Here is an 11,204-nt window from a genome sequence, read left to right on the forward strand (position 1 = left end):
CATAGTGTACAGTACAGGGTGCTCTGCATAGTACAGTACAGGGTGCTCTGCATAGTGTACAGTACAGGGTGCTCTGCATAGTGTACAGTACAGGGTGCTCTGCATAGTATACAGTACAGGGTGCTCTGCATAGTATACAGTACAGGGTGCTCTGCATAGTATACAGTACAGGGTGTCCTGCATAGTGTACAGTACAGGGTGCTCTGCATAGTGTACAGTACAGGGTGCTCTGCATAGTTACAGTACAGGGTGCTCTGCATAGTATACAGTACAGGGTGCTCTGCATAGTATACAGTACAGGGTGCTCTGCATAGTATACAGTACAGGGTGCTCTGCATAGTATACAGTACAGGGTGCTCTGCATAGTATACAGTACAGGGTGCTCTGCATAGTATACAGTACAGGGTGTCCTGCAAGTATACAGTACAGGGTGCTCTGCATAGTAAGTACAGGTACAGGTCCAAAAAAGGGTGCTCTGCATAGTAGTACAGTACAGGGTGCTCTGCATAGTATACAGTACAAGGTACTCTGCATAGTATACAGTACAGGGTGCTCTGCATAGTATACAGTACAGGGTGCTCTGCATAGTATACAGTACGGGGTTGCTCTGCATAGTGTACAGTACAGGGGTGCTCTGCATAGTATACAGTACAGGGTGCTCTGCATAGTATACAGTACAGGGTGCTCTGCATAGTATACAGTACAGGGTGCTCTGCATAGTATACAGTACAGGGTGCTCTGCATAGTGTACAGTACAGGGTGCTCTGCATAGTATACAGTACAGGGTGCTCTGCATAGTGTACAGTACAGGGTGCTCTGCATAGTATACAGTACAGGGTGCTCTGCATAGTTACAGTACAGGGTGTCCTGCATAGTATACAGTACAGGGTGCTCTGCATAGTGTACAGTACAGGGTGACCTGCATAGTATACAGTACAGGGTGATCTGCATAGTATACAGTACAGGGTGCTCTGCATAGTATACAGTACAGGGTGCTCTGCATAGTATACAGTACAGGGGGCTCTGCATAGTATACAGTACAGGGTTCTCTGCATAGTGTACAGTACAGGGTGCTCTGCATAGTATACAGTACAGGGTGCTCTGCATAGTGTACAGGGTGCTCTGCATAGTATACAGTACAGGGTGCTCTGCATAGTGTACAGGGTGCTCTGCATAGTATACAGTACAGGGTGCTCTGCATAGTATACAGTACAGGGTGCTCTGCATAGTGTACAGTACAGGGTGTCTGCATAGTATACAGTACAGGGTGCTCTGCATAGTGTACAGGGTGCTCTGCATAGTATACAGTACAGGGTGCTCTGAATAGTGTACAGGGTGCTCTGCATAGTATACAGTACAGGGTGCTCTGCATAGTGTACAGTACAGGGTGCTCTGCATAGTGTACAGTACAGGGTGCTCTGCATAGTATACAGTACAGGGTGCTCTGCATAGTATACAGTACAGGGTGCTCTGCATAGTGTACAGTACAGGGTGCTCTGCATAGTATACAGTACAGGGTGCTCTGCATAGTATACAGTACAGGGTGCTCTGCATAGTATACAGTACAGGGTGTCCTGCATAGTATACAGTACAGGGTGTCCTGCATAGTATACAGTACAGGGTGCTCTGCATAGTGTACAGTACAGGGTGCTCTGCATAGTATACAGTACAGGGTGCTCTGCATAGTATACAGTGCAGGGTGCTCTGCATAGTATACAGTACAGGGTGCTCTGCATAGTATACAGTACAGGGTGCTCTGCATAGTATACAGTACAGGGTGCTCTGCACAATATAAAGTACAGGGTGTCCTGCATAGTATACAGTACAGGGTGCTCTGCATAGTATACAGTACAGGGTGCTCTGCATAGTATACAGTACAGGGTGCTCTGCATAGTGTACAGTACAGGGTGCTCTGCATAGTATACAGTACAGGGTGCTCTGCATAGTATACAGTACAGGGTGCTCTGCATAGTATACATTACAGGGTGCTCTGCATAGTGTACAGTACAGGGTGCTCTGCATAGTATACAGTACAGGGTGCTCTGCATAGTATACAATGCAGGGTGCTCTGCATAGTATACAGTACAGGGTGCTCTGCATAGTATACAGTACAGGGTACTCTGCATAGTATAAAGTACAGGGTGTCCTGCATAGTATACAGTACAGGGTGCTCTGCATAGTGTACAGTACAGGGTGCTCTGCATAGTATACAGTACAGGGTGCTCTGCATAGTGTACAGTACAGGGTGCTCTGCAGAGTGTACAGTAAGGTATACAGTACAGGGTTTTCCTGCCATAGTATACAGTACAGGGTGCTCTGCATAGTATACAGTACAGGGTGCTCTGCATAGTGTACAGTACAGGGTGCTCTGCATAGTGTACAGTACAGGGTTTCCTGCATAGTATACAGTACAGGGTGCTCTGCATAGTATACAGTACAGGGTGCTCTGCATAGTATACAGTACAGGGTGCTCTGCATAGTGTACAGTACAGGGTGCTCTGCATAGTATACAGTACAGGGTGCTCTGCATAGTATACAGTACAGGGTGCTCTGCATAGTATACAGTACAGGGTGCTCTGCATAGTGTACAGTACAGGGTGCTCTGCATAGTGTACAGTACAGGGTGCTCTGCATAGTATACAGTACAGGGTGCTCTGCATAGTATACAGTACAGGGTGATCTGCATAGTGTACAGTACAGGGTGCTCTGCATAGTATACAGTACAGGGTGCTCTGCATAGTATACAGTACAGGGTGCTCTGCATAGTGTACAGTACATGGTGCTCTGCATAGTATACAGTACAGGGTGCTCTGCATAGTGTACAGGGTGCTCTGCATAGTGTACAGGGTGCTCTGCATAGTGTACAGTACATGGTGCTCTGCATAGTATACAGTACAGGGTGCTCTGCATAGTGTACAGGGTGCTCTGCATAGTATACAGGGTTCTCTGGATAGTGTACACGGTGCTCTGCATAGTATAGATGGTGTTCTGCATAGTATACAGGGTGCTCTGCATAGTATACATTACAGGGTGCTCTGCATAGTGTACAGTACAGGGTGCTCTGCATAGTATACAGTTCAGGGTGCTCTGCATAGTGTACAGTACAGGGTGCTCTGCATAGTGTACAGTACAGGGTGCTCTGCATAGTATACAGTACAGGGTGCTCTGCATAGTGTACAGTACAGGGTGCTCTGCATAGTGTACAGTACAGGGTGCTCTGCATAGTGTACAGTACAGGGTGCTCTGCATAGTATACAGTACAGGGTGTTCTGCATAGTGTACAGTACAGGGTGCTCTGCATAGTATACAGTACAGGGTGCTCTGCATAGTGTACAGTACAGGGTGCTCTGCATAGTGTACAGTACAGGGTGCTCTGCATAGTGTACAGTACAGGGTGCTCTGCATAGTGTACAGTACAGGGTGCTCTGCATAGTATACAGTACTGGGTGCTCTGCATAGTATACAGTACAGGATGCTCTGCATAGTATACAGTACAGGGTGCTCTGCATAGTGTACAGGGTGCTCTGCATAGTATACAGTACAGGGTGCTCTGAATAGTGTACAGGGTGCTCTGCATAGTGTACAGGGGGCTCTGCATAGTATACAGGGTGCTCTGCACAGTGTACAGAGTGCTCTGCCTAGTATACAGGGTGTTCTGTATAGTATACAGTGTGTACAGAGTGCTCTGAATAGTGTACAGGGTGCTCTGCATAGTGTACACAGTTCTCTGCATAGTGTGCAGGGGGCTCTGCATAGTGTACAGGGTGCTCTGCACAGTGTACAGAGAGCTCTGCATAGTATACAGTGTGCTCTGCACAGTGTACAGAGTGCTCTGCACAGTGTACAGAGTGCTCTGCATAGTGTACAGGGTGCTCTGCACAGTGTACAGGGTGCTCTACATACTGTACACGGTGCTCTGCATAGTGTACAGGGTGCTCTGCATAGTGTACAGGGTGCTCTGCATAGTATACAGGGTGCTCTGCACAGTGTACAGAGTGTTCTGCATAGTATACAGGGTGCTCTGCATAGTGTACAGGGTGCTCTTCATAGTGTACAGAGTGCTCTGCATAGTTTACAGGGTGCTCTGCATAGTGTACAGAGTGCTCTGCACAGTGTACAGAGTGCTCTGCATAGTATACAGGGTGCTCTGCACAGTGTACAGAGTGCTCTGCATAGTTTACAGGGTGCTCTGCATAGTGTACAGGGTGCTTTTCATAGTATACAGGATGCTCTGCATAGTATACAGGGTGTTCCGCACAGTGTACAGGGTGCTCTGCATAATGTATAGGGTACTCTGCATAGTGTACAGGGGGCTCTGCATAGTGTACAAGGTGCTCTGCATAGTATACAGGGTGCTCTGCATAGTGTACAGGGGGCTCTGCATAGTATACAGGGTGCTCTGCATCGTGTACAGGATGAACTTCTCGTTATTCAGATTACAGGGTGATCTTCTCGTTATTCAGATTACAGGGGGCTCTGCTCCATATTCAGATTACAGGGGGCTCTGCTCCATATTCAGATTACAGGGTGCTCTGCTCCATATTCAGATTACAGGGTGCTCTGCTCCATATTCAGATTACAGGGTGCTCTGCTCATTATTCAGATTACAGGGGGGTCTGCTCATTATTCAGATTACAGGATTCTCTGCTCATTATTCAGATTACAGGGGGCTCTGCTCCATATTCAGATTACAGGGTGCTCTGCTCCTTATTCAGATTACAGGGTTCTCTGCTCATTATTCAGATTACAGGGGGCTCTGCTCATTATTCAGATTACAGGGGGCTCTGCTCCATATTCAGATTACAGGGTTCTCTGCTCATTATTCAGATTACAGGGGGCTCTGCTCATTATTCAGATTACAGGGTGCTCTGCTTATTATTCAGATTACAGGGTTCTCTGCTCATTATTCAGATTACAGGGGGCTCTGCTCATTATTCAGATTACAGGGTTCTCTGCTCATTATTCGGATTACAGGGTGCTCTGCTCCATATTCAGATTACAGGGTGCTCTGCTCCATATTCAGATTACAGGGTGCTCTGCTCCATATTCAGATTACAGGGTGCTCTGCTCCTTATTCAGATTACAGGGTGCTCTGCTCCATATTCAGATTACAGGGTGCTCTGCTCCATATTCAGATTACAGGGTTCTCTGCTCATTATTCAGATTACAGGGTTCTCTGCTCATTATTCAGATTACAGGGGGCTCTGCTCATTATTCAGATTACAGGGGGCTCTGCTCCATATTCAGATTACAGGGTGCTCTGCTCCTTATTCAGATTACAGGGTGCTCTGCTCCATATTCAGATTACAGGGTGCTCTGCTCCTTATTCAGATTACAGGGTGCTCTGCTCCATATTCAGATTACAGGGTGCTCTGCTCCATATTCAGATTACAGGGTGCTCTGCTCATTATTCAGATTACAGGGGGCTCTGCTCATTATTCAGATTACAGGGTTCTCTGCTCATTATTCAGATTACAGGGGGCTCTGCTCATTATTCAGATTACAGGGTTCTCTGCTCATTATTCAGATTACAGGGGGCTCTGCTCATTATTCAGATTACAGGGTTCTCTGCTCATTATTCGGATTACAGGGTGCTCTGCTCCATATTCAGATTACAGGGTGCTCTGCTCCATATTCAGATTACAGGGTGCTCTGCTCCATATTCAGATTACAGGGTTCTCTGCTCATTATTCAGATTACAGGGTTCTCTGCTCATTATTCAGATTACAGGGGGCTCTGCTCATTATTCAGATTACAGGGTGCTCTGCTCCATATTCAGATTACAGGGTGCTCTGCTCCTTATTCAGATTACAGGGTGCTCTGCTCCATATTCAGATTACAGGGTGCTCTGCTCCTTATTCAGATTACAGGGTGCTCTGCTCCATATTCAGATTACAGGGTGCTCTGCTCCATATTCAGATTACAGGGTGCTCTGCTCATTATTCAGATTACAGGGGGCTCTGCTCATTATTCAGATTACAGGGTTCTCTGCTCATTATTCAGATTACAGGGGGCTCTGCTCATTATTCAGATTACAGGGTTCTCTGCTCATTATTCAGATTACAGGGGGCTCTGCTCATTATTCAGATTACAGGGTTCTCTGCTCATTATTCGGATTACAGGGTGCTCTGCTCCATATTCAGATTACAGGGTGCTCTGCTCCATATTCAGATTACAGGGTGCTCTGCTCCATATTCAGATTACAGGGTGCTCTGCTCCATATTCAGATTACAGGGTGCTCTGCTCCTTATTCGGATTACAGGGTGCTCTGCTCCATATTCAGATTACAGGGTGCTCTGCTCCATATTCAGATTACAGGGTGCTCTGCTCCATATTCGGATTACAGGGTGCTCTGCTCCATATTCGGATTACAGGGTGTAACGGCACCGTTTCAGCAGACAAGGGGTTAAAGTCCGTTTAGGCGATATGCCCCTTTCCGAGAGACAGGCACAGCTACTGCAGAACACCAACCTCCCGAACTGGATACAAAATAGCACTCCAAACTGGAACCTCACAAGTAGCTGTCAGTCAGACGAACAGGAAAAGCGTATCCGTCAGCTTACACTCCTGGCAATCAGTCTCCAACAGCATACAGGGAATCCCCCCAATAACGAGACAAGGCTCCGTGTTGAGGGTCAAGCAGTGATCTGAAGTGCTGGCACACCCAGCCTGGTTTTTATTGCAGTTTTTGCAGATACAGGACAGATACAACATATCCCCACAATGCATCATGGTTTCCTCCCCTCTGTCCCGGAGACGACCGAACACAATCCAATTATCTCTCAGGACAAAGGGGAGATCACCAATACACATGTGGAGACAACAGGACAGGAATCACCACCCAAACACACAATGGCACACCCCCACAGCAAACACAGACATTTAACATATCCCCAGATAGCTCAAGTCTGAGTGCATATCATTAGGTGAATGGCACTCAGAATACACGAATACAATGATATTAGCTATCTGGGTGCCCTCACATAACATACAATTTAACCGAACGCATAATAACATAAAATACAATTCTACAGACAGATTTAAGCTGTGCGGCCGGTCTGTTTTCTCCTTTAAAGTTACTATGGGCCATAATCCTGAGGCAAGAGGCTTTTAAACAGTCCTCTCCAAAACCCAGTGGCGAGGTTGGTTTCGCCACACATCTCCCCCCCCCAGGGAAGACTAACCAGATACCTGACCTCACGCCGGTCGGTACCTGAGTTAGTCTGGCAGCCCACCCACAACCCAATACTGGACCTGCTGAATTTCGTAGCATGTCTCTGTCCAGTGAATCCACCAAAGTTATGTTGGAAGCTGGTACTCCCGGTCTCTGTGTTGCTCCCTGGCTTGGAGTGGAGGTTGCTTTGTGGGCAGGGATCAGCGGTACTCAGCCCTGGTGCCAGCGCTACCACGGAAGAAGCCTGGTTGGAGCCTGGTTGTTGGAGGGGGAGACCGACTGTCTCTACCCCCTGTGCTGTAAGTGCAGAGACCACGGTCCCATCTGCACAGTTGTGGGGCTTACTGTCTCCCCCTGGTGCGTTAAGCTGCCGCTGGGGAGAGGGGGTAGCGAGCTCCTCTCCCATACATACTTCCAGCCGCTGGGGAGAGTGACCGACCGCCTCCGCTCCCAATACAGTGTCCTGCTGCTGGGGAAAGGAGACTGGGCTCTCTATTCCCTGTAGGACACTCTGCCGCTGGGGGACAGGACCGACTGTCTCTGCCCCCTGTAACTCCGCCTGCCGCTGGGGAATGGAGACTCGGCTCCCAATTCCCAAAAAATCATGCTGCTGCTGGGGGGCAGGAACAACTACCTCTGCCCCCTGTAACTCAGCCTGCCGCTGGGGAGGGAGGCCGTTGCTCTCCTCTCCCTGCATTTCACACTGCCTTCCCGGCATATCACTCTGCTGCTGGGGGGCAGGAACAACTACCTCTGCCCCCTGTAACTCAGCCTGCCGCTGGGGAGGGAGGCCGCTGCTCTCCCCTCCCTGCACTTCACACTGCCTTCCCGGCACATCACTCTGCTGCTGGGGGGCAGGAACAACTACCTCTGCCCCCTGTAACTCAGCCTGCCGCTGGGGAGGGAGGCCGTTGCTCTCCTCTCCCTGCATTTCACACTGCCTTCCCGGCATATCACTCTGCTGCTGGGGGGCAGGAACAACTACCTCTGCCCCCTGTAACTCAGCCTGCCGCTGGGGAGGGAGGCCGCTGCTCTCCTCTCCCTGCATTTCACACTGCCTTCCCGGCATATCACTCTGCTGCTGGGGGGCAGGAACAACTACCTCTGCCCCCTGTAACTCAGCCTGCCGCTGGGGAGGGAGGCCGCTGCTCTCCCCTCCCTGCACGTCACACTGCCGCTGGGGAATGGAGACTGGGCTCCCACTGTCCCGCAACCGTAACTTCCGATGGAGGTCCACCCAACGTGGCAGCTGACCGTCACCTTCTGCCCGGTATAGTAGGGTCGTAGACACTAGATTCCTCACGAACTTCACGTATTTCTCACCTGGATTGGGTCCGAAGAAGTTCAGCCGCAACCACATCATACGGTCAAATTCCTCCACAGAGTATCTGTACTCCACTGCTGGTTCCATCCTGGTGCTTTTAGGGTTGCTGTACTGAGACATGCGTTGCCCTTAAATTGTAGAATCCACAGAAATGGTGTCTCCTGTAGCTGTCCTTCTGGCTGTAGGAACGATCCCGCTGCTTGCCACCAATGTAACGGCACCGTTTCAGCAGACAAGGGGTTAAAATCCGTTTAGGCGATATGCCCCTTTCCGAGAGACAGGCACAGCTACTGCAGAACACCAACCTCCCGAACTGGATACAAAATAGCACTCCAAACTGGAACCTCGCGGATAGCTGCCGGCAGACGAACAGGAAAAGCGTATCCGTCAGCTTACACTCCTGGCAATCAGTCTCCAACAGCATACAGGGAATCCCCCCAATAACGAGACAAGGCTCCGTGTTGAGGGTCAAGCAGTGATCTGAAGTGCTGGCACACCCAGCCTGGTTTTTATTACAGTTTTTGCAGATACAACATATCCCCACAATGCATCATGGTTTCCTCCCCTCTGTCCCGGAGACGACCGAACACAATCCAATTATCTCTCAGGACAAAGGGGAGATCACCAATACACATGTGGAGACAACAGGACAGGAATCACCACCCAAACACACAATGGCACACCCCCACAGCAAACACAGACATTTAACATATCCCCAGATAGCTCAAGTCTGAGTGCATATCATTAGGTGAATGGCACTCAGAATACACAAATACAATGATATTAGCTATCTGGGTGCCTCACATAACATACAATTTAACCGAACGCATAATAACATAAAATACAATTCTACAGACAGATTTAAGCTGTGCGGCCGGTCTGTCTTCTCCTTTACAGTTACTATGGGCCATAATCCTGAGGCAAGAGGCTTTTAAACAGTCCTCTCCAAAACCCAGTGGCGAGGTTGGTTTCGCCACACAGGGTGCTCTGCTCTTTATTCAGACTACATGGTGCTCTGCTCCTTATTCAGATTACAGGGTGCTCTCCTCCATATTCAGACTACAGGGTGCTCTGCTCATTATTCAGATTACAGGATGCTCTGCTCTTTTTTCAGACTACAGGGTGCTCTGCTCATTATTTAGATTACAGGGTGCTCTGCTCCTTATTCAGATTACAGGGTGCTCTGCTCCTTATTCAGATTACAGGGTGCTCTGCTCCTTATTCAGATTACAGGGTGCTCTGCTCCTTATTCAGATTACAGGGTGCTCTGCTCCTTATTCAGATTACAGGGTGCTCTGCTCCTTATTCAGATTACAGGGTGCTCTGCTCCATATTCAGATTACAGGGTGCTCTGCTTCTTATTCAGATTACAGGGTGCTCTGCTTCTTATTCAGATTACAGGGTGCTCTGCTTCTTATTCAGATTACAGGGTGCTCTGCTTCTTATTCAGATTACAGGGTGCTCATCCTCTCTCTCTCTTACCTGGCTCCTCATCCTTTTTCTTCTTCATAGGTCCTCAACCTTTTCTTCTCTTGGCTCTACATCTGCTCCCTAACTCATTATTCTCTATCTCTTCCCTGGATTCTCATCTCCTTCCTGACTTCTCATCCCTCTCTTCTCTGGTTCCTGCTCCTTGGGACTCCTCAATCTCTCTCTACTTAGCCTCTGTCTTCTCCCTTGGTCCTCATTATTCTTCTGTCTGGCTCTTTATTCTACCGCTCCCCTGGCTCCTCCTCGGTTCTTCCTCCTTATAGCTCTTTCAACCTGCTTTTCCCACTAACTTGTATATTTTGGCCAAATATCAACTAATATATCATTTTTGCAGGATGCAGTCAGGTCTTCTGATGCTTTGGGCAAGAACACTTATCAGTTGTACCTACAGCTGCCGGACAGAACACCTAATTTAATAGTATGGGTGTCACTACTAATAGGTTATAATCCAGAATGGTGCACTACACATAACTATGCGACAAATCATTGGGGCCTAGCTGAATCCTGAAGTGAATTCACAGCAAGACTATTTTTCAGTGGTTTGTGCTCCTCATCCTATGTTTCCTCCCTGGCTCCTTATCCTTCACCCTGACTTCTCATCCTCTGTATCCTCTTTGACTTCTCTGGTTCTTCATTTTTCTCCCTGGCTCTTCATTCTCAGTCTCCAAACTTGGTCTTCAGCTTTCTGTTCCCTGGCACCCCATCTTCTGTTTCTTTCCTAGCTCCTCATTCTTCTCCTCCCTGATTCTGCAGCTTTCTCTTCCTTGGCTTTTTATCCTCTGCCAACTCCTTGGTTCCTCATGCTTCTCATCGGATCCTCATCCTCTATGTCTTCATCTGTATCCTTCCAGACTCTTCAGCCTTCTTCTCTCTGACTACTTACCTTCTGGTTCCTCATTGGTTCTTTCTTCTCCATGGCTCTTCATTCTTCTACCTCCTGGCTTCTCATCCTTTGTCTTTTTATGGCTCTTCATCCTTCTCCATCCTGGCAATTCTTTATTTTCCTCCTTGGCTTCTCATCGTCTATTTTGTTGCTTTTTCTTCAGCATTGGCCCACTGGGACATTTTCCTGTAGGGTCAGACCACCCCTGGTCTTCACCTCCGTCTCCTCATGCTCTGTTAAATCCTTGTCTCTTCTTTCTTTTCTTATCTAGGAAATGTTAGATAAATATCCCTCACTTTACATAGTTTCAGTATTCCGTTTACTTTGCCAGG

The sequence above is a fragment of the Bufo gargarizans genome, chromosome 3 (genome assembly GCF_014858855.1).
Source record: "Bufo gargarizans isolate SCDJY-AF-19 chromosome 3, ASM1485885v1, whole genome shotgun sequence".
Lineage (NCBI taxonomy): Eukaryota > Metazoa > Chordata > Amphibia > Anura > Bufonidae > Bufo > Bufo gargarizans.